The following is a 25,186-nucleotide window of genomic DNA, read 5'->3' as shown; positions in this document are numbered from 1 at the left end:
ATTAGGTGGCAAAAGTATTGGAGCTTCAGCTTTAGCATCAGTCCTTCCAGTGAATATTCAGGGTTGATTTCCTTTAGAATTGACTGGTTTGATCTCCTTGCAGTTCAAGGGGCTCTCAAGAGTCTTCTCCAACACCACAGTTCAAAAGCATCAATTCTTTGGCACTCAGCTTTCTTTATAGTTCAACTCTCACATCCAAGAACCCCATGAACATACACAATGGACATGTGATTTCTATTTTTTTTTGCTGTTTGTTTTTATTTTTCTCTTTTTTGCTGTTTAGAATACTGGTGCATTTTTAATTAAAGAACTAATAGATCTTCTAAAAGTAACTTTGGATCCCCATTTCCAAAGACCCCCACTTCCATGGACTAGTTTGAAAACCAAGTTTAGAACACTTCATACATTTAGTTAAAGATAAACATATATAATATGTCCTTTGCAAGATGCTAGAGCTACAGATCTGTCTCTGAAAATGTATGTCATGTTCAGTTCATTTTATAAATAATGCAGCTGTGAGCACTCTTACATTTGTCTCTTAGGGAGCATATGTGTGCATCTCTGCTGGAGATATTGCTAGGAATGGAATTGCTGGTTCATAAATTACATAAGTTTTTGACAGGCATTATAAGTATCCAAAGTGATCATGCCAGCTTACATGCACAGAAATAATGGAAAAGAATTCAGGTTGCTTCTCATCCTCAGCACTATTTGGTAACATCAGTTTTGTTTCCTAATCACTGATTGCCTGTGCTTGAAGTGCTATCTCATTGTGGTTTTTATTTGCATTTCAATGATTCCTAATGAGGTTGAACACATTTTCATGTGAATTGGCACCTTGATGTCCTCCCTTGAGAAATGTCTGCTCAAGTTCTTTACTCATTAAAAAGATTAGGTAGATTGTCTTTTTATTATTGATTTTCTTCATATATTCTAAGATTTTTGATGTTATGTATGTAGAGCAAATTCTGTCTCCCATTCTGATCTACTTTTTCATGTTCTTAATGCTGCTGCTGCTGCTAAGTCACTTCAGTCATGTCCGACTCCGTGCGACTCCATAGACAGCAGCCCACCAGGTTCCTCTGTCCCTGGGATTCTCCAGGCAAGAATACTGGAGTGGGTTGCCATTTCCTTCTCCAATGCATGCATGCATTCTAAGTCGCTTCAGTCGTGTCCAACTCTGGTTCTTAATGGAAATGTTATTTTTATAAAAAAAAGTTTATAATTTTTATAAGATTCTGATTTGTTAAGTGTTTCCATGACCTTTGTGTTTCTTTAAAATTTTATTTAAGAAATCTTTGTTAATACTAAGGTCATAAATATATCCTAGATTATGAAGTAGATAACTGTTTATTGTCTGATTTATTGTTGCAGTAGAGGAGCTTAAGAATCCAGTATCAAGTGAGTGAGTGTTTGCAGCCATAAGTGATGAAGGGCTCAATATGATAATAATGTTTAGGAATTTAAAGACAGCATCAGTGTGCCCTTAACTTCCAGCTTCCTAGGATCACGGATGCTGACAGAAGTATTGAAATTCAAAGTCCAGGTTAGAAATCTATGGGGAATTTTCCCTTTGGAGGATGGAAAACTACAGAATTCAAGGCAGATTTTTTCCACCAGTTTCCAGTGAATTCCCTACACTGTGAACATAAGGGTCATTTGTGAGCTTATCATCTATGTGTCATAAGAGTCGGACAGAACTGAGCAACTGAACTGAACTGAACATCTATATATCTGATATGTTTCATGTTTTCATTGTTTCTGTGATGAGGATAAGCTTGCACAGATGGAAATTTATGTTTTAAAATATTTTTTATATCAGCTTCCACCTGGCATTTATGTTTGTGTTCTGTCTGCCATTAGGCGGGAGGTACACAGACATGGCCTCTGACCCCAAGAATTATCGTCATCATCTCAGCAGATTTGTCCCTCATGTGACTGACCTCAGTGATCAGATACTCTCCAAGAGGGGAGGGTCTGCTTGGTGTGTGTCTGTGTTTGCTTTCTCTGAAGCTTTTGCATCTCTTCTTGCAAGCATTAGCCATTGCCTGAATTTTAATGAAGATTTATCTAAATATGAGTTCTACTCTGTTTCTGCAGCTCCATGAATTTTAATCTGTTGGTGCTGTCAGTTCCAGTCACTCCACTTTACATAAGCTGTTTCACTAATGGCTGCACACGTTGGCACTGCCAGCAGAAAGTCCTGAACAGCCCGTAGTCGTCATGGACAGTAAGGGCCCCCAGGTCAGTTTGAAGAGAAGGAGCGTCTTTGAAACAAAGGCCTGACTCATCTGCTCTACCTGGAGAGGATGTGGTGATTCACTTCTGGCCTCACATGGTCACAGGGAATGGGCAGAATTTATTCACAGGTTGCTAGGTCACCAGGGAAAACAGATGTAGGAGGGGAGGATTACCATGCAAGTAAGGCCACAGCCATAGACATCTTATGGACATTTCAGAGAAGTCCTAGAATTTCTTCAAACATCCTAAAAATTCAAAGATGGATTGGCAGAGATCCAGGAGAAAGTCACAAAGTCCTGTAAACAGAAGAACATGTCTTAGAAGGTGTTATTTGGACGTCATCATTATCCTGAACTTGTGAGGTATGACCAGCTTGGAAGATATTTGTTTTCTGTATTAAAACACGATGCTGGGGACTTTGCTGGTGGTCCAGTGGTTAAGACTTTGCCTTCCAATGCAGGAGGTGCAGGTTCCATCCCTGGCTGGGGAGCTAAGATTCCACAGGCTTCGCGGCCAAAAAACAAAATAAAAAACAGAAGCAGGATTGTAGCAAATTCAATAAAGACTTTAAAAATAGTCCACATAAAGAAATCTAAAAACAACACCAATAAACCCACAATGCTCAGGGAGGTGTGTAGGTAGGTATGTAGATAACAATTATTAGCACAGCATAGATTACAGTCTGTGGTAACCTCTCTCTATATATTTACACACACGTAAATACACATACACATCAAATACATGTGTAGATACACATATGTGCATATGCATGTGCATATATAATATGTGTGTGTGTGTGTGTATGTGTGCACGTGTGCTCAGTCGTGTTTCGACTCTGTGACACGGTGGACTATAGCCCACCAGACTCCTCTGTCCATGGTGTTTCCAGGGAAGAATACTGGAGTGGGTTGTCATGCCCTCTTCCAGGGGATCTTCTCAATCCAGGGCTCGAACCCACGTGTCTCATGTCTCCTGCATTGACAGGGTTCTTTACTATTAGGGCCACCATTTGCAGCTATTTCTAGTACATCATCATGATGGCATTTAGCAAATGATTCATTGTTTTAGTGTATTCAATGAGTATTTCCAAATACTTGATGAAGGTATCATGAAGGTGGATACATGGACCTAGGAGATGATCATCTGAGAAGGAATATAAACCTTAAGCATAAGTAATTTTTAAATTCCATAATTCATGGGTTTGCCCCATTTTTCCTCAGTACGCTGTGGCATGGAGCAGGGGCACTGTAGCTCCTCAGTGATGGTGTCTTGACTAATGAACTGGTTTCTGCAGTGAGAGATAGAAGTGATTGTGTCTAGAGAATGTGGTCATTACTGTGCTTCTTTTACAAGAAAAGAAACTCAGGCTGAGTGGGCTTATTGGTTTATCACGTCAAATAACCTTTATGTCAGGCCAACATTTTGGACTCAGATCTTCTAATTTCAAATTCCAAATACTACTTCACATTGCCATCAGAGAACTTCAGGCAGAGTCACTTGCAAAAATAAAAATAGGAAATTGTCTGCATGCTCCACAAAAGGAAAAATGAGTATGTAAATCATAATACTGTTTGATGGCAGAAATAATGCGTCCATTAAACACAGTGTTACAAAGAATGATCCTTCCAGACGATTCTTTTGCCACCATACTGTGTGTATGGGGGGAGAGGAGGGTGTGGGTGTAGGAGAGAAGGGAGGTGGGTGTGGAAGGAGACAGCAGTGCAGACAAGTACATGTTTTGCACAATTAAAACTCTATTCCAATATAAATTGAATAAGGAAAGAAAAGAATCTTCCCAAATGCATTTTACCATGGCATTTCTCTTTTTCTTCTTTTTTTTTAATCTCCTTACAATGCTCTTCTACTCCACTTCATCTTCTTTTGCCTTCTTCTTTCTTTTTGTTCTTTTGTTTTTTTAAAAAATAAGTTTCCAAATTTTGTATAATATGAGAATACTGCATTTATAAAGAGGAAAAAAATTCTAAGGAGAGAAATGACTTCCAAGTGAAATGATCCCAGTGTGGGAAGGCTGCACGTGAGCATTAAGGCATCTGAAAAATGAATGAGGAGATTTAGAATAGGGGGATGTGTATGGAAAATAGACAATTCCCCAGGAGGATGTGTGGAGACCCCAGCCAGGGCAGCTTAGCTTGTTGAAGCAAGGGCTGTTGAGTGGAAAAGAACAGAATGAGCTTGGTAAGGTAGGTGGGGGCCCAGCGAAGAGTTTGGAAGGGGCTGATCGTCAGGTTTCAGGACTGTGACTTGGTTTTATATAATTGAAAAAGAGCCTCATATTTTTAGCACAATCTCTAGGAACAAACTGGCTAAGTCAGTTCTGTCTGAATGCGCAGAAGGCAGAAACCTCTTCATTTTCTCCAAACCAATAAAATCGTGAGAAATAGTTATGTTCACAAGTAGATGTTAAATCTAGGCCACATAGTTGCCAAAAAACACAGGACATTTGGCAAGCTTGAGCTGCAGCTATTAAACATTAGGGCCTATTACTGAATATTTATCGTCTGCACCATTCCTGAAGTGGGTAATCTGAGCATCCTCCACAGTTTATAGAGGTATTTCTGTCCCAGTCATGAACATGCTGGTGAGTTTCAGCAGCTTGGAAGTCAGCACTATTTCTGCACCCGTGTGTTTTCTGGCCCAGTGGTAGATTTTGTACACATTTCAAATGAGTGTAATATAGTACAGATGCTTTGAATCTACTATGTTTCAACTTCACGTAGTTTTACCTGGAATTTTTCCCCTCTTTTCAGGAATGTCCTACTTCTATTTTTATTAGTTAAGAAAACAGTTAGTTCTAAATTGTAGCAATGCATTCCCACCATGGAGTCTGCTGGGCCACCCCTTGGCCCTGATGAGTCTCATTGTTTACCTTTGACTCTGTTCGGTGTTGTCTTAACCAGATGACCTTAATATAAAGGTGCAGTGCTGCTGCTGCTGCTGCTAAGTCACTTCAGTCGTGTCCGACTCTGTGTGACCCCATAGAGGGCAGCCCACCAGGCTCCCCCGTCCCTGGGATTCTCCAGGCAACAGTACTACTTACTTATTTAAACCTATTCCTTTCTTGGGTTTTGATGAAAGAATTAAGTCCTCAGACTTACTAATTTCTTGACCTTGGGCAAGTTACTTAAAACCTCATGCCTCTGTATCTTCATATAAGAATACAAGTAACAGTACTTTGCTTGTGAAATTTTAAAAATTAATTATTATTTTTTTATTTTAGCTCTTTGTATTGGGTCTTCATTGCTGCGTGGGCTTTTCTCTAGTGGCAGTGAAAAGGGGCCACTCTTTTTTGCAATGCGCAGGCTCCTCACTGTGGTGCCTTCTCTTGTTTCAGAGCACAGGCTCTAGGGCACTCAGGCTTCAGTAGCTGCAGCACATGGGCTCAGTAGTTACAGCTCCTGGGCTCCAGAGCACAGGCTCAATAGTTGAGGCACATGGGCTTGCTTAGTTGCTCTAAGGCATATGGAATCTTCCCAGACCAGGGATCAAACCTGTGTAGCCTGTATTGGCAAATGGTTCTTTACCACTGAGCTGTTAGGGAAGTCCTACTCATAAGATTTATGGCAGCAGTGCTTGAAACTACAGACTGGTGCTGAGTATGGCCTTCCGGACCTGGGATAATGGCCGGACCCGGGATGATAGCCCCACCCAAGGACAGTTTGGCATCCACTTTCATTCTGTCATCCCTCACTCTGAATTAAACTTCAAATCCAGTAGCATTAATAGATGGCAGACTTAAATTTCATAGTGATTTTTGAACTTTCATTCTGCTAAGGTGGTTTAAATGCCAGTATAAAAATGACATTTGTAAATCATTTGTAAATTTCTTTTGTGCTAATTGCTTTTTCCAAAGACAAGGAATGGAGTGTTGGAGAGCGTCCCCTAGCGTGTTTAAAGGCAGAAATGGGCTGACAGAAAATCCATGGCATAGAGAGACGTCTGCCCCATTCTACAACATTGAGAACCACCTAAATCAGGGTCCCCTTTAGGGTCTAACGCCCAACGACCTGAAGTGGAGCTTATGAAATAATAACAGAAATAAAGTGCACAGTAAATGAAATGCACTTGAATCATCCCAGAACCATTGCCCCTGCCCTGCCTGCCCTTATCATTGTTTAGTTGCTCAGTCATGTCCGACTCTTTGTGACCCCATGAACTGCAGCACGCCAGGCTTACCTGTCCTTCACCATCTCCAAGAACTTGCTCAAACTCATATCCATTGTGTCAGTGATGCCATCCAAGCATCTCATCCTCTGTCGTCCCCTTCTCCTCCTGCCTTCAATCATCAGGGTCTTTTCTAATGAGCTCTTTGCATCATGTGGCCAAAGTACTGGAGCTTCAGGTTCAGCATCAGTCCTTCCAGTGAATATTCAGGGTCGATTTCCTTTAGAATTGACTGGTTTGATCTCTCAAGAGTCTTCTCCAACACTACAGTTCAAAAGCATCAATTCTTCAGCCTTCTTTATGGTCCAGCTCTCACATCCATACACGCCCTGGTCCATGGAAAAATTGTCTTCCACGAAACTGGTTGCTGGTGCCAAATAGGTTGGGGACTGCTGGTCTAGATGGTAAACCTGTCAAATGTCATGATATCACAACCTGCCCTTTCAGACTTAAGTAACTTTGATGCCAAGAACTAATCCATTTATTTGGCTCTGGCTTCAAAAGCTAATTAAACCTGAAAATTAGATATGAAGCAAATATATTTCAAGTCCCTGCCAAATTTTCAGCAAAAACTGCCCAAATCTTGGTGCAGATTCAGGAATAATTAACTTGTTGCCACTTACTACTTGGCTTCTTATAGATTTTGTATCTTCAAAGCGAGCAGTAGCGTATTATATAATGTGGCAGAACTTATTGTATCAGAACGTGGGAACTCATGGGATACTTGTTGACAACACAATTTAGCATCAATTTCTCAAGCGTTTTATACACAGACACAGAAGAGAGTACAATATGTCCTGAGCCAGTTTCAAAATGTAGGGTTAATAGTGTATGATTGATGATGGGATTAATGTTCTCTGTTTAAGAGCCTGGAGCATCCTATGGCTTCAGTAGTGGAGGTTTTGGTGCCTCTGTCATCCCAGATTTCCTGTGAAGCTGGTGAGCAGTGATGCCCAAGTCAGGGAGGGTAATGAAGGTGAGTTTCAGGGGCACAGATTCAGGACACTAACAGGGAGGTGTAAAGAGGCCTCTCAGCAGATGGAAAATTAGCAAGAAATAGACCAAGCTTGGTTACACTCTCCCCAGGTCCATGTTCTTCCTTCTTGCCTCACATCATGACACCCACTTCCACCTCCCACTATACACACACACACAAGGAGCAGCCTGTAAGGTGGAGTTTGTCACCCCTTATAAGGTCTCATCAAGGAATATTGGGGCTTCTGAAGCTTGTATTTGCAGAGAAGAGGAGCTAACCAAGAGATCTAGAAGCTCTGATACTGCTTTTCTAGTGGGAGCTGGGAGTGGGGAATAAAGGGACACAGGAGCTTTGGTTTAAGCTGAGCTGATGTTAACATCCCACTGGGTTATAGCTTCGGATTGGAACAGAGCAACAGAGTCTTTTGACACTGAATAGCCTTGATTCTGGGCATCCATCCTTCTGCCGACCCTTGGGTCATCCAAGGTCAAGGTTGAGCTCCAAAGACTTGACAAAGACCCAGCACCCTAGCTGTTAAAATATATTTTAGCGGTGCACTCTTATCTAAGTAAAAAACTGGCCACTTCCTCAATATATGCTCATTGATTTTTATTTAAATAATATAAATATTCTACCCTACATCTGAAATAAAACATCATCATAAAAAAGCACAAAGACTGAATATATTTTTTAAAAACTAAATTTTGAAATAGAATAAATGGAAGTTGTTGTGGATTCCTCCAGTGCTTCAAAGGACCACTTTGGAACATGTGATGCAGCCAAGTGTTCTAGGGTTCAGGGAGAGCATGGTCTCTGTGGGGAGATGAGATTGCCTTTCAGAAGCTGAGGTTTAAACTGAGCATATCAACTGGGAAAGCACAACAGGGGTGAGCGGGTGCTTCAGTTTGGGAACAAAACCTGGACTCATCCCCTCAGAATTGCTTTTATGACAGCAAAACTGATCCTATTGACTCCAAATAATCAGAACTGGTATCTAAACATACTCCTCTCCTCCATAAAGATTGCTCTAGAGTTCAGCTGCATGTGTAGATAGAAGGCGAAAGTGATGCAAGGTGGGGACTTCCCTGGTGGTGCAATGGTTAAGAATCCATCTGCCAATGCAGGAGACATGGGTTCGATCCCTGGTCTGGGACGGTCCCACTTGTTGTGAAACAACTAAGCTTGTGCCTAGAGTCTGGGCTCCACAACAAAGAGTAGCCTCACTCTCTGCAACTAGAAAAAGTTGACATGCAGCAACAAAGACCCAGAGCAACCAAAAGTAAATAAATAAATAAATAATTTTTAAAAAGTATTAGAGGTGAACTCTCCTTATTTTTAGAATATAAACCAGTAGGATACCCTCATATTTTCATGGTGGACTCTGAGACGGAAAAGGTCTTTTAGGAAGAATAGTTCTATCCCCTTTCTTTCATCAATGTAGGCTGTAGGAGATGACTGGAAACTCAGGAATTCACAAGAAAGAAATGCTCAAGCCCTGAATTTAAGAAATCTTTCTGGAATCCAGATGAGGAATATTGAGGTGGCCTGAGAATCAACAGAAAGATCAGTTCAAAAGGGGGACAAGGTACCACAAACACAATTTCTTTCTCAGCCAGAGAAGCAATGTGGATTTCTGAGAAAACATATGCTTCTGTGTGCGATGCCAAACAAGACTGCTCTACTGGGGAGGCGCATGACTCAGGCGTCTCCAGAGAAGACAAACAGTAGGAGATTTATTGCAGGAATCAACTTGTGCAGTTCTTGAGGCTGGCAAGTCTCATCTGCCATCTGCAAGCTTCAGACCCCAGAGCCCACAGGTGTGGTTCAGTCTGAGTCCAGAGTCTAAGAACCCAGAGAGCCAATGGTGTAAATCCCTTTCTGGGCAGGAGAAGATGAACTGTGATGCCCCTACTTAAGCCCCGAGGCAGGAAAAAGGGTGGCCCCTTCCTTCATCCTTCCTCCTGCTGCCTTGTCCTGTTCAGTGGGCTGGAGGATGGTCACCCGCATTCAGAAGGACCATGTGTAGATTCCACTGATGCAAATGCTAATTTCATTGCAGAGTTCACACCCACACCCAGAAACAGTGCTTCATCTGGGCTCCCTGGGGTTCAAGTTGACATGGAAAATCAATCAGGGAGGTCATGAGGAATGTCAACAACTTTGAGACACAAGTCAGAAGGGCTTGAAGAGGGAAGGACAGACGGTGAAACTTTCCACTAAAGTATTAAGTGAAATGAGCTCAACAGCCACCTCAGTGAAATTGAGGTAGAAGATTTAGTGAATGAGAGATGGTGATACATTTAATTTTGTGGGTCCAGTGCTGTAATTTTCAGGTGTGCAAAATGCTAACGACTAGTTTCTTTATGGCACCCCACTCCAGGACTCTTGCCTGGAAAATCCCATGGACAGAGGAGTCTGGTAGGCTGCAGAGGGGTTGCGAAGAGTCGGACACGACTGAACGACTTCACTTTCACTTTTCCCTTTCATGCATTGGAGAAGGAAATGGCAACCCACTCCAGTGTTCTTGCCTGGAGAATCCCAGGGACGGGGGAGCCTGGTGGGCCGACGTCTATGGGGTCGCACAGAGTCGGACACGACTGAAGCGACTTAGCAGCAGCAGCAGCAGTCTCTTTATGCAGTTGGTATGATGATATTAACGAGCGTCAAACTATATTTAAAGATCTTTGTAGTTTCTCTCTTACTTTAAAATACATCAACATTAACAGGGTCTCCCAAATAACTATCAGGGGCTTCCCTGATACCTCAGTTGGGAAAGGATCCGCCTGCAATGCAGGAGATCCCAGTTCAATTCTTGGGTTAGGAAGATCTCCTGAAGAAGAGAAAGGCTACGTATTCTGACCTGGAAAATTTCATGGACTGTATAGTCCATGGGATTGCAAAGAGTTAGACACGATTGGATGACTTTCACTTCACTTCACTTCCAAATAACTTGAAAGAATCTACCTGCAGTTCAGCTTATCCAGTATCCATCTGCTAAAACTGCCTCCATATAGCATTTGCTTTTAAATTAGCTGTCAAGATGGTTTTGTTAGAAATGAGCTCCTTTGTTTATAGAACTCGGATAAAATAAATGAGGAGTAAGCGAGGGCCTTGCCAAAGGGACGGAGAAAGCATAAATTTTATTCTGCTGGCCTTTGACACAGTTATTTCCCCAGTTATGTTGTCACCAATCCTCTGGAGGAGAAGAGAACAGAGGATATGTCAAGCTCTGTAACTTTTCTCAGATAAATGGCCACCCATCCATCTCCCCATTGGAGAGGAACTGCCAGCGAATACTAATGGCTGTGGGATCCACCTCATTGATCTTCATCAGGCTGGTGTATTAGCCTTGGTGTCGCCTGTGAGCTGGGACCCGCCGTTCTGCAACCTGCCATGTCCTCCTCCTCCCCCGGCAACTTTCCTTTTAACCTTGGAGTCATTCATCCAGGCAGTGTCCTTGATGCTGAGAGTCTAATGGTGGGTAATGAGATGGGCTCGGAAGGTGCTCAGCTCAGGGCAGGAGCCTGGGCACCACTGCTTGGCGACTTGAGTGGCAGAGCCAGGGAGGACCATGCACTGCCAACCCCTCACTCCTGCCTGGTGTCTCAACTTCACCTTTTCCTCAAGGGACGGGGTTTAGAAAGTATCAGCTCAGGGTGTCTCGTGTCATCCTTCTGCTAAGATATTGTGGTTATAGCAGCTGCAGATGAATTTTACATCAAAATTTGAAATGACTCCCCTTTCCTTAATTCTCATGGCAGATTTATTCTCTAGAAAATGAATGGATTATGGCTGCCGTGGGAAGGGTGGGGAGAAGGATAGTTAGGGAGTTTGGGATGGACATGTACACACTGCTGTATTTAAAATGGGTAATCAACAAGGACCCACTGTACAGCACAGGGAATTCTTGCTCAATGTTATGTGGCAGCCTGGATGGGAGGGGAGTTTGTGGGGAAATGGATACATGTATATGTATGGCTGAGTTCCTTCGCTGTTCACCTGAAACTATCACAACATTGTTAATTGGCTATACCCCAATATAAAATTAAAAGTTTAGAAAAAAGAACTGACTCAAATGTGTCCCTTTTTATAGCAGAGTAATATTCCATTGTGTATATGTACTACAACTTCCTTATCCATTCTTCTGTGGATGGACATCTAGTTTTCTTCCCTATCCTAGCTATTGTAAATAGTGCTGCAATGAACACTGGGGTACCTGTGTCGCTTTCAATTCTGATTTCCTTAGGGTATATGCCTAGATGTGGGATTGCTGGGTTGTACGGTATTTTTATTTCTAGTTTTTTAAGGAATCTCCCTACTGTTCTCTGTAGTAGTTATATTAGTTTGCATTCCCACCAACAGTGTAAAAGGATTCCATTTCCTCCACATCCTCTCCAGCATTTATTGTTTGTAGCCTCTCTGATGATGGTCATCCCTCAATCTTTCCTAGCATCAGGGTCTTTTCCAGTGAGTCAGCTCTTTGAGTCAGGTGGCCAAAAGAGTGGAGCTTCAGCTTCAGCATCAGTCTTTCTAATGACTATTCAGTCTTTCTAATGAATGATTTCCTTTAGGATTGACTGGTTTAATCTCCCTGCAGTCTAAGGGACTCTCAAGAGTCTTTTCCAGTACCACAGTTCGAAAGCATCAATTCTTTGGCGTTCAGCCTTCTTTATGATCAAACTCACATGTGTATGTGACTACTGGAAAAAACCATAGCTTTGACTAGACAGACCTTTGTCTCAATCCCCTAGCTCCATAATTTGTGCCCAGAAGGACAAAGTAAAATGTGAAAACTAATTTATCGGTATGGGTCAGCTTCTCCAAAACACAAAGAGTCTCCTTTTTGCTGCATTAACGATTGTTAGCATTCAGAAGAAACAGAGGTGCTAATGAGGCACTAATCACCGCCCCCCAACACATACCCTTTTAAGCAACTAATTATGACTAACAGCTATGCATCCCTATCAGCTTTAAAACCTAATGAATTCAACCTTCTGAAGAAAAATGATTAATGAGCATGGTCTGTACAGAACTTACTAAGAAAAGGTCAGGGAGGCTATTGAGAGTAAAATGTTGAAAATGTTGTAGGTTGCAGAATGGCTTTATTCCAATCTGTTATTTGAAATATTAAAAAAAAAAAGAGAGAGAAAGATGTCTTCATTGCTCGTTTTTATAAGCCATCTGGAGGTTCAGCCAGCACTCAAGTCCCAGGGCCAAGAGAAATTGAAAACGTAAGCCTCTCTCTCCTTGAAACAGCCAAGGAGTGCTTTCTCTCTACAGCACTAGTACCTCATTTGCAAGTTTTAAGAGAGCTTTGCAAGCTTGAGGGGTCTGGGGCTCTGAGGCAGGAGTGAACTGTCCTCGTGTTTGTCTCTGTTGGTTCGTCATCTGGATTTTGTGCTGCTTAATGTCCTTTTCAATGACTGAGTGCATAACTGCCCTGTGGCTACATATTAACTATTTTGGGACTTTGCAATTTCTCCTGGTTTCCACTGCATGCTCATCATTAAGTTTGTACAGTGTTCTTGAATGATAACATAGAAGCTGAACACAAACATTAATAGGAAGCTATCTTTTAGAAAAGAATTGAATGAACGAGGTTTTTACTTTAAGCTTTGGATTGTGTAAGAGCTTTCCCATCAACCTGGTTTTGAAAGCAAATTTATGCCAGTCACGTGCATGCCTGCCCAGGGCTCACAGTTTTTTACTCCTGGTGCCTCACTCTAGTCTGGAGCTGCCCAAATTCCACTCAGTCTGATGTCCAGCTTTCATTGTGCATCTTCATCTACCAAGTTGTCATTGTTTAGTCTCTCAGTTGTGTCCAACTCTTTGCAACCTCATGGACTGTAGCCCACCTGGTTCCTCTGTCCATAGGATTCTCCAGGCAAGAATACCAGAGTTGGTTGCTATGCCCTCCCTCAGGGAATCTTCCCAACCCAGGTATTGACCCTGTATCTCCTGCATTGGCAGGTGGATTCTTTACAGCTGAGCCTCCGGGCAGCCTTCATCCCCCAAGCACGGTGTCCCAAAGGAGAGCTGCGAGTTCCTTCACAAGCCTGCTCCTCCTGGACCTTGTGTTCTTCTGGGGTGCCCACCGCCCTGCCAGGCTGGCACCTCTCAGTGCTGACACAGTAGGTCTGTCTGCCTGGGAAAACAAGTCTCTGCCTCTGAGTTCTACCCTCTGAGTTCTATCCTTTGAAGGACAGCAAAGCCAGGTTTCTTGTGTCCCAATGTTATAAAATCTTCCAACTTTCTCAGTTTCAACTTAGATCCTTCTCTCTTACAAGGTTCTAAAGATATAATCCTGACCCTAGATTGGGAAGGACGGAATGGCAGCTGATAGGAGCCATCGCCTCCGTCTGATGGTGAGGCTGCTGCTGTTTATGCTTGGTCTCCCTGAGTTACAACAGTGTGATGGTGCCTTTGCCTGGAGCTCAACAGATGTGCTCAACTCTCAGACTAGTTTTTTGACAACCAAGCAAATAAGCTTTCATTGAAACATTCCCTTCATAATCTTGAGTTTATTACTCAGTCTTCCCAGATCCGGGAGTGGGGGTACCATGTTTAGAAGAACATGCTTCACTTCTCCAAAATTTAGGGGCTCTGTTACATTAATAAGTATGTTCTGTTGTTATTTTACTTCTTTTCCACTTTAACCTGGAGGATTTTGGTGATAATTTAGTTGTGAGTGTTTGCTACTTGGTCTTCACTCAATCATGTGATGACCAGCTTTTATATAAATGTGGTCTTTAGAGCAGTTAAACATAAAACATGCAGATCTATTTTAGTGTGTTTATCTATATACCCATGTGTAAATGCAACACAGCATGTTTACCAAAGTGTAATAACCTTAACTTTCACCCTGAGATTTAATATTAAGTAAGAGCAGATTGCTAAATTCTTAAGAGTGGATACTGTGCTTAACCCTCTACTTCTTCCTAGGGCATCATCTCCGTGTTAGCATTAGAGATCACTGTATAAAAGATGTCAAGTGAATCCTTTGACTATTTATCAAATTACTGACTCCAGACAGAATTTCACTGTTGCTTATACAACAGTGTGTAAGAGCTTGGATTAGAGGCCAGCATCGTAGGTCTGACTCTGGGTTCTGTCCCATGTTAACTCTGTAACTTGGAGTAAGCTACAGTGCTTGGTTTTTGCCTTCATTTTATCGTTCATAAAATTGGAATAATAATAGTACAAAGGACTTCCTCAGCAGTCTGGTAGTTAAAAGTCTGCTTTCCAAAGGAGGAGACATGGGTTTGATCCCTGGTCGAGGAACTAAGATCCCACAAATACAAAACCACAAATGGTACTGCTGCTGCTGCTAAGTCGCTTCAGTCTTGTCCGACTCTGTGCGACCCCATAGACGGCAGCCCACCAGGCTCCCCCGTCCCTGGGATTCTCCAGGCAAGAACACTGGAGTGGGTTGCCATTTCCTCCTCCAATGCATGAAAGTGAAAAGTGAAAGTGAAGTTGCTCAGTCGTGTCTGACTCAGCGATCCCATGGACCGCAGCCTACTAGGCTCCTGCATCCATGGGATTTTCCAGGCAAGAGTACTGGAGTGGGGTGCCATTGCCTTCTCTGCAAATGGCACTAGAAAATGTGAAGATCTCTATGCAAGAATAGCTGACCATACCTTGCATCATACACAAAGATTAATTCAAAATGGATCATAGACCTAAATACAAAAGAAAAAGTATAATAGTACACATATTATAAAGTTGCAAAGGTTAAATGAGTTACTGTTAATACTTGCATAGCATTTAATACATTGCTTGTATAGAATAGGGCTTTCCCAGTGGCACTAAGGCCACCTTCCAGTGCAAGAGACCCAAGAGACATGGGTTTGATCCCTGGGTCAGGAAGATGCCCTGGAAGAGGCCATGGTAACCCACTTCAGTACTTTTGCCTGGGAAACCCCATGGACAGAGGAGCCTGGTGGGCTACCGTCTATGAGGTGGCAAAGAGTCAGACATAACTGAAGCAACTTAGCACACATGCACACACTGTACAGAATAAGAGCATAAACTGTTAGCTCTTGGCTTATTACTTCTCATATCATTAAACTGCTGGCTTTAAGATGACAGTTGTTTGTTTGTTGATTTTTGGGAATTAAAACTGAGTACCCCACAAAAAAAAAAAAAGACAGAAAATTAAAACGAGACACTGAACAGAGAATGGAGAGGCCAAGACAGAATCGAAAACCAGGACCAGGATCATAAATTGAGTGTTACAGTCAGGACCTACAACATCAGTTGAATTAAGGGCTTTTCCAAAAGAGTCTTGATTTCAAATATTCTGTGCAGTCATTCTTATAACAAATTTTATTTGAAACAATGCTCCCTGTAGTCATATCCATAGAACATTTTAAACCCAAATGATAGCTCTGATCAGAGCCAGGAAATTCCACTTGAACAAACTGTAAGGAGTATCCTAAACCAGGTCCATGAAGCTTGAAGGAGTTTAATGGCCCCGAATCAACAGGGCAGTACAGATAGGTTGAGGTCAACCCTTCGAAGTCTATCTTTCTCCTTCTCAAGTCCATGGGGACACCAATCATTAGCTGGGGAAAAGAGTGTCGTCCACAGGTCAGGCTCACATTACTAGTCAAAAGCTGGGCATTCATGAGCTAAACAGACCCCGATGGGCAGACTGACTGCGTCTTAAGCTTCTGTTACCCAGTGGAAATTATCTCACTGCCTCTCAGCCAATCTTAATATTAACAAATGTCCTGAAGAAAACAGTTCAACATTTTAAAAATAAAAACATGAGTCTTTCTCTAGCTTATACTTTGCCAGGCAGGGAATGGCTGTTTTCTTCTTTGTATAATATGTTCTCTGCTTCAAAGCCTTGAAAACATCCTGAAAGTCTGAAAAACCCACTCCTATACAAGAAGCCTAAAAGAACTTCTTTTAAGGCAAAATCAGTGACATGCAGTCTAATGCATATTTCGTATCTTGGTTTAATCCATCTACTGGTGTAAACCTTTAATCCCCAATCTCCCCTCTCGTTTAGGGAGTGCTGGGAGAAAGTGGTCAAAATTGGGATTATATGGCTTAATACTAAAAGCAGTTGATGCTTACGCTCTCAAAGCATTGCATAGTCGAGGAGTCAGGCAGTTGCTTAGGCAGTTAGTAAGCGATGGGTCCTGGTGAGGCAGGTCGCCTGTTACTGGGTAGTAAAGTAGGAGGTTGGCTCTCATTTTTCTTGGAGGTTCCACTTGCAGCTGTTTTTGAAAACTTTCTCTTCTGAATAGTCACATATGTAGAAAACAAACTTATGGGTGCTGGGGGGAAAAGAGGAGAGAGATAAATTGGAAGATTGGGATCAACATACACACACTGCTAGATACAAGATGGAGAAGGCAATGGCAACCCATTCCAGTACTCTTGCCTGGAAAATCCCATGGACGGAGGAGCCTGGTAGGCTGCAGTCCATGGGGTCACTAAGAGTTGGGCACGACTGAGCAACTTCACTTTCACTTTTCACTTTCATGCATTGGAGAAGGAAATGGCAACCCACTTCAGTGTTCTTGCCTGGAGAATCCCAGGGACGGGGAGCCTGGTGGGCTGCTGTCTATGGGGTTGCACAGGGTCGGACATGACTGCAGTGACTTAGCAGCAGCAGCAGATATAAAATAGAAAATAGATAACTAATAAGGACCTACTATATAGCGCAAGAAACTCTACTCAGTGCTCAGTAATAATCTATATGGGAAAATAATCTAATAAAGAGGGGATATATGTGTACATGTAGCTGATTCACTGTGCTGTACACCTGAAACTAACACAACATTGTAAATCAACTAGACTCCCATGATTATTTTTTTTTAAAAGGGTTTCCCTCCTGAGAATTAAGTGTGAACGTTTGTAATATTTCAATGTCTGACATTTCATCTTTCTAGATAAAAGTGGATTGTTAGCAGAGGCTCACAGGCACGCTCTGTATCAAAAGGTGGCTGGATGCACCTGTAGAGACTCAACTCAACACCTTCTTATTTCCCATCGCTAAAGAGAGCTAATTTCCCATCTCTAACTCGAAGTGCTTTTGGCTCTTTAGTTGGAATAATTCATCATGGAACATCTGGCCAACTCATAAAGCTTTTCAGCTTCAAATAAAAAGCCTAAGTTGTTCTGGGTGTATCAGCATTCCTTTTGATTATTAATACAAAGAATGAGTTTAGTGTCGTTGGACACCAACTCGAAGGACATGTGACAAGTGAAACTTGTTCTCGGTGCATCTAATGTTGCCTAAGTGTGGGATTCTCTTCTCCTGAGAGCTCTGTCTCCCCTTTTGGTGAACTTGGCAACATAAACATTTTGATTTTGATTACACCATCTGGGTGAAATTACCTAGTTCTGCACTGAGCTTTTTGAGGGTTTCCTTTAAAGCCTTTCTCATTTGGATGTTAGTTCCTGTATATTTTTATTGTTATTATTATTGTGCAACCATAAAACTGACTTCGTGGTTGAATTCAGTTTAGTAGAAACATGGTAGATGCTAAATGCACCAATTTTGATATAATTTGATAAGCAAATCAATCTTCTGTGAAAAAATGAGCTCTGTGGTTTGGGGATGGGTGTATATCAGAAAATAACCTACAGAGCTTATAAAAATATGCCTGGTGTGGAATTTCCAAATGTTAAAAAATTTATTTTGTACATTACATATTTGCCCAAAACCCTCAAAACATCAGGTTTGTTTAAAGGAATCTAAAATCAAAACACTAACATTGGAACATAATTCAAGAAACCAAGTAAAGTAATGAAGAAAACAAAGCATTTCACTTTTAGTTACTAAATAGCAGCTATATGCAAACAAAACACTTTAGGTCTTAAGCTCTCTTTCAGTCAAGATAAGTAAGGAAATGTGTCCAATTAAGTAACTAAGAATGAGAAAAGAGGAAACATGGTTTCCCTTTGAGAGAGAGACAAACATCTCTTACTCAAGTGGTTCTTCTATGGAGCCATTGAGAATTTAAATCTTGCCAAACACATACACTTGCATGAATATACATATTTAATACATTGATTTATCTCTCAAATAGCTATTCCCTCAATTGCAAATAGCGATTGAGAACCCAAGGTGTATGAGAAGGAGGTAATTAACATAAGAAGGCAGAGTTTCTAGGTATGGTCTTGAGAGTAAATGTATATATTTTGTTTCTGATCTCCTCTGTGAATTAAGTGGTATGGGTTGTCAGCTACAATATCATCATCTAATTATGGCACACATTGCATCATTGTTATAATAAATATACAAATATAATGGCAATTGCAGCTATAATCTCCTGTCATGAATGTGATTCTGAATTTGTAGAGAATTTGTAGAATAATTCATGGTAAAGTACCTTGTTCAGATTGGAGACAATCACTAGGGAACCTGGGCTATGGTTTTGATCTGTTTAATTGCTCCTGTGTGTACTAAGTTGCTTCAACTGTGTCTGACTCTTTGCAACCTTATGGATCATAGCCTGTGAAGTCCCTCTGTCCATGGGATTTGCCAGGCGAGAATACTGGAGTGGGTTGCCATGCCTTCATACAGGGGACCTTCCCAACTGAGGAATCAAATCCATTTCTCTTATGTCTCCAACCTCTTGTGGATTTAGAGTAACAGCCCTAGTCTTTTGTAAAAGAATTGCCACCAAATCAGGATTTCTGCCCCTCTGGGCCATTTCTTATCTGCTGAATGAAACAGGAGGCTGACCCTTGTAATGGGTTTGGCCAGTAGGGAGCATGGTCAAGGGGTCAGAGCCAGGGGGCAGGGTTTGAGAGTTTGGAGAAGGTATTCCTTTGGACCCTTCCCTCCATTTGGGTGATGTGACCCTCTGCTGTGGCCATGATTCCTACCGCACAGCCCTCCCCACTTACTGGCTGCCTGGCCACGCTTCCTACCTGCTCCCCCACTTGATCCTTTGGAGCAGTGGCTCTCTGATACTGCCAGCTCCAGGCGGTACATGGCCATTTCTGTAAACAATCCTTGTTAAATTCTCCTCAAATTATCCAATTTGAGTTAGCTATCTGTGACTCGCCTAGATATCCATCAGGATCTAGGCAATCACAAATACCTAATTCAAATTGGGTAATTTATATATGGGGCTTCCCTGGTGGCTCAGATGGTGAAGAATCTGCCTGCAATGTAGGAGACCTGGGTTTGAACCCTAGATTGGGAAGATCCCCTGGTGAAGGAAATGGCAACCCACTCCAGTATTCTTGCCTGGGAAATCCCATGGACAGAGGAGCCTGTCTGGGCTACAGTCCACCGGGTTGCAAAGAGCAACATGGCTGAGCAAGTAACACTTTCACTTCATATATATTATATATATAATATAAAATATATGACATGAATTGGGGCTTTAAACTCAATATTGAAAATTATCTCTTGAAAGTTTGGCTTTCTTAAAAATGTAAGATTCCTCAATCTTAATTATCTTATAATGACTCAAATAATTTTAAAAATCAAGAAAATCATAATAAAAAACAACACTCTGTTAAGCATTTACACTCTTCCTTTCATTTAAATCTCACCCAAATCCTTTGTAGTGTATATGATCTCTATTTACACGTGAAGAAACAGCTTAAGAGAGTCTATAGGACAAGCATGGCAGGGAGAAAGGTTCAGAACAAACAATTCTCCCCTCAGGCTTCAGTAGGATGAATAGGTCATTCAGACACAGAGAAGGAGCTGGAAAGAAGAGTCAGCTGAGAAAGATCCCCATAAGGAGAAGAAAAGAAAGGTGAAAGCAAAGATGAATAAGAGAGTAATCCAGGGACTTCTCCAGTGGTCCAGTGGTCCAATGGTTTGGACTCCACCTTCCACTGCAGGAGGTGCAGGTTCAATCACTGGTCAGGGAGCTAAGATCCCACATGGCGCACAGTGCAGAACCACAAATGGCACTAAAAAACTTGCATCAGTTCAGTTCAGTTCAGTTGCTCAGTTCAGTCGCTCAGTCGTGTCTGACTCTTTGCAACCCCATAAACCGCAGCACGCCAGGCCTCCCTGTCCATCACCAACTCCAGGAGTTTACTCAAACTCATGTCCATTGAGTCGGTGATGCCATCCAACCATCTCATCCTCTGTCTTCCCCTTCTCCTCCTGTCTTCAATCTTTCCCAGCATCAGGGTCTTTTCAAATGAGTCAGCTGTTTGCATCAGGTGGCCAAAGTATTGGAGTTTCAGCTTCAACATCAGTCCTTCCAATGAATATTCAGGACTGATCTCCTCTAGGATGGACTGGTTGGATCTCCTTGCAGTCCAAGGGACTCTCAAGAGTCTTCTCCAACACCACAGTTCAAAAGCATCAATTCTTCAGCGCTCAGCTTTCTTTATATTCAAACTCTCACATCCATACATGACTACTGGAAAAACCATAGCCTTGACTAGATGGACCTTTGTTGGCAAAGTAATGTCTCTGCTTTTTAATATGCTGTCTTAGGTTGGTCATAAGTTTTCTTCCCAGGAGTAAGCATCTTTCTTCCAATGAGTAAGCATCTATGCAAGAAAACTTGCATACCTCTATGCAAAAAAAATAGCAACAACAACTGATCACACCTCACACCATATACAAAGATTAACTCAAAGTGTATCATAGACCTAAAATGCAAAACCTAAAAAGAATTTTTAAAATATTTTTTTAAATTAAAAAAAGAGAATAATCCACCAAAGAAGTCAAACTGAATGGTTGGAAGAAAGCACTGGGCAAAAAAGCAAAACAGGAAAGACAGGGAAGGTGTGAGCTTGGAGGGAGTGAGGGAAATTGGGAAGGTCTTGGAAATGGCACTTTATATAACCTGGCCTTGCATCTCTTACCTCCCAGAACTCAAACTTGGAAAGGAAGTTTCCTTTGAAGGAAACTTGAAGGAAAGGGGAGGAAATAGAAGAGGGGAAGGGAAAGAGGGTCAGAGTTGGGCCATGGGAAGAGGCAGGTAAGAGACAAATGATCCATCAGGGCCATTTTTGTAAAAGACAAAATGCCAATGTTTTATTATTACCTAGTCAAACCTACTATCAAGTCTTAAACTTTGTGGAATTTTTTTTAAACTAATTCGTTTATCTTCTGGCTTTTATTTTTTAAGCCACGTTGTGTGGCATGTGGGATCTTAGTTCCTCAACCAGGGATGGAACTCACTACCCCTACATTGGAGGCAGGGAGTCTTAACCAACAGGGAAGTCCCTTAGTGAAATTTTAAATGAGAGAACATTCTGGAGGCAGGAAGCATCTTTTCAAAAGAAATAGACTACATCCTGAGCAATTGAACACTCACTTCCTATTTAGAATAATGCTGCCGGGACAGTCAGGGTGAACACATCAAGGTTAGGGCTGTGTGTTGACCAGTTTTGAACCTGATTGTGCAGTGTTTTAGCTTCCTACCAAGCAAAAACTTTTGAAAATACTTGACAGGTGATGCTTGACCTTTCAAATTAAGCAAGTTTGTACCGTTATATTCTAACATGACTCAAACATTAATTTTATCACTCACTCTCTTGTCTTTCACCATTTGCTGTTATGACAATTTGATTCTTAAGTAAAACTGGCACATAATGAACCTTTACACACGTGACAGGTATTTTCATTAAAACCATCTGGCGGCCCCAGTGCATGTCACATTTGGACCTGAGCCAGTTATTGAGGGTGGGAGGAGGTGCAGCCACTCCACTAATCTACTTGGGTTTTTGTTTCTTTGTGTGTTTTTTTTTTTTTTGTTGTTGTTGTTGTTGTTTTTGCTCCTTTCTTGATCATTTCCACTCATTTCTCTGTCTCCCTTTATAGCAGACACCCTCTGGATCATTTCCCGCAGGTCACGTCCTCCTCTGTCTTCTCATTGGGCATATACTACTCAAGTCTTTGTCCCCAACACCCACTGACACTGTCCTTATCAAGGTGACCTGTAATTTGCCTTCTGTCCCATCAGGGGTTACTTCCCAGCCCTCATCTTATCCTAACAGCCATCTGTCACATGGACCATGCCCGACGTGGGACAATTTTCTCCCGTGGCTCCCAGGAGACCCCATGTTCATTTCCCCCAACTGTCTGGCTGCTCCTCCTCCTTGCCCTAAACTCCAAATGGTGCCTCAGACCTTGGTTCTTGAGATTGTCCTCATCGCCCCATCCCACATCTTCAAATATCACGACTAGCCTGAAAGTGTTAGTTGCTCAGTCATGTCTGACTCGAAACCCCATGGACTGTAGCCTGCCAGGCTACTCTGTTCTTCGGATACTACAGGCTAGAATACTGGAGTGGATTGCCATTTCCGTCTCCAGGGGATCTTCCTGACCTGAATATTAAACCCACATCTCCTGCATTGACAGGGGAATTTGTTAGCACTGATTCCCCCAGGGACATCTTCATTGTGCTCCCCCTCAAAATCCTGAATTACAAGGAGACAGGGAGCAGCTCCCACTAGTGCTTGAAGGGCTCAGTATGAGCTACAGCTTCCGGGCAACAATGGGTCCGCATTGTCTGCCACCCATTATCTGGGAGGATTTAAAGGGATGATAATTTTCTCCTTTTTCCCTTCTCTGATATTCAAAGAACACATTCCTCCAACCAGACAAACACATTATGTGTTTTTAAAAAATGAGGAACCCAAAATAACTTGGAGTGACCAAACAAAGAAAACAAGGATTTCAAGAACTCTTTCTTTTTTCTTTGAAAGTGAAAGTGAAAGTGAAATTGCTCAATCGTGTCCAACTCTTTGTGACCCCATGGACTGTAACCTACCAGGCTCCTCCCTTCATGGGATTCTCCAGGCAAGAGTACTGGAGTGGGTTGCCATTTCCTTCCAAAAAAAAGTGCAATTTTTAAAAGGGGAAAAAAGAAAATTTGGCAGGTTTTTGTTACTAATTAAAAAGCTATTTTAATGGCACAGCAGAACATTTAGGAAAAGGACCGAGGAACATGACAGAACTGAATGAATGTCTTTACAATGTAATCTAAACCTCAGGTGACTGTTTTTAAAAGCATTTAGTGGGTGGAACTCCCAATTGACCTTATCGGCACTTAAACATACATTGAAATCATAGTAAAAAGTGAAATTCCCAGAATATAGGTTGGTCTCCTTACTGAATACCTTGGTAAACATAATCCACTTTATTTCATTTTTATCTTTTGTTTCCTCTTACATGGTGATAATCATTGTAAAAACTTCAGTGCGCTTAGAATAAGCATGATCTAGTGACCTATTCATTGGAAGGACTGATGGTGAAGCTGAAGCTCCAATACTTTGGCCAGCTGATGTGAAGAACTGACTCACTGGAAAAGACCCTGGGAAAGATTGAAGGTAGGGGGAGAAGCAGGCGACAGAGGATGAGATGGTTGGAAGGTATCACTGACTCAATGGACATGAGTTTGAGCAGACTCTGGAAGATAGTGAAGGACAGGGAAGCCTGGTGTGCTGCAGTCAATGGGATCTCAAAGAGTCAGACATGACTGAGCGACTGAACAATAATTAGTGACCATAAATTGATTCTGTGATGGTTTGGAATCTCATAATGCCCTGGGGTTATGGCTGCCAGCATTCTCTGTGTAGTCATTATCCCTGAGTGTGCGATTGTGGAAGATGACATAAAACCAAATGGCTATTAACCCTAGGACAACTCGAGGACAGCAGTTCCTCAGAGGAACTGGCTTTCTTGACATTTACCTGTTTATTCAGGTGAGTCGGACAATTACATCATTTTTGCTGAAACACCGCTTTCTGTTCATGTGGGCATTCACGCACTGGTCCTACTCATCCTGCCCTGTTTCGAAGCACTGGGCATCTGCTCGTCACAAACACCTTCACAACTGGGTGTAGTTCAACTCTTTTATCCTCACAATGTGAGAGACTCAGCAAAACGGAAAGTACATCTACCTCCTGCATCTCTGGCTTCAAGAGCAATTTCGCACTACCTGGAAATCGATTCCATCTGATTACAAGAGAAAGCTCGATTAATTCCGTGTGTTGGGAATGGCAAACCACTCCAGTATACTTGCCTGGAGAGTCCCATGGACAGAGGAGCCTGGCGGGCTATAGTCCATGGGGTGGCAAAGAGTCGGACATGACTGAGCGACCAACACTTAGCTGTTATGTAATGAGATGTCAAATCTCACCAGAAAAACAAGCACATTGTTTTTTGAGTTCCTCTTGGCTATGAGTTATTAATGAACCAACATTCATATTCTTCAGCTATGGTGTAGATTCATAAATAAAGCCACAACTCTGCTGTTTTAAGGTTCAAAGTCCCTTTCAGGGAAGGCTGCTCTGCCTGTGAACTTCCAAGGATGCAAACAGCCAAGGCAGGCAGAGCCCAGCGCACTCTGCTCGCATGTCAGCCACTCTGCAATGGGAAGGTTTGGTTTTGCTGTTCCGTTTCATGAGGCTGTCGGACCTCCTGGTGAAATGGGGATTCCTATGTATTAACATCATCATGGGTTCTGCTACCACTGCTGAATCTCAGTTTTGAGAAACAATGTCCTCTTGGTCTGCAGTGATGTCCCTGACACAGTGCTTATGTGATGTGTCAGGGTTTAGATTGGCCACCCAGGCTCAGGGACCTGTGGCTTGTGGTTTAGGTGTAATATCCAAATGTCATTGCCAAGACCAATGTCAAGCAGCTTCCCCCAGGAATACAGCTAGACCATTTATTCTATATTGTCATAACCACTGACTGGGTGCTTTCTGTACTGAAGAGGTACACTTATTGGCTTTTGAAAGTATTTTATATATTAGAAGTTTGCAAAGAATGGTAGGGAATTTTCTTTATTTCTGACTATCAAATGGAATTTGCAGTGTGACAAATCT

The sequence above is a fragment of the Bos javanicus genome, chromosome 11 (assembly GCF_032452875.1).
Source record: "Bos javanicus breed banteng chromosome 11, ARS-OSU_banteng_1.0, whole genome shotgun sequence".
NCBI lineage: Eukaryota > Metazoa > Chordata > Mammalia > Artiodactyla > Bovidae > Bos > Bos javanicus.
This window is presented reverse-complemented; position numbering follows the sequence as displayed.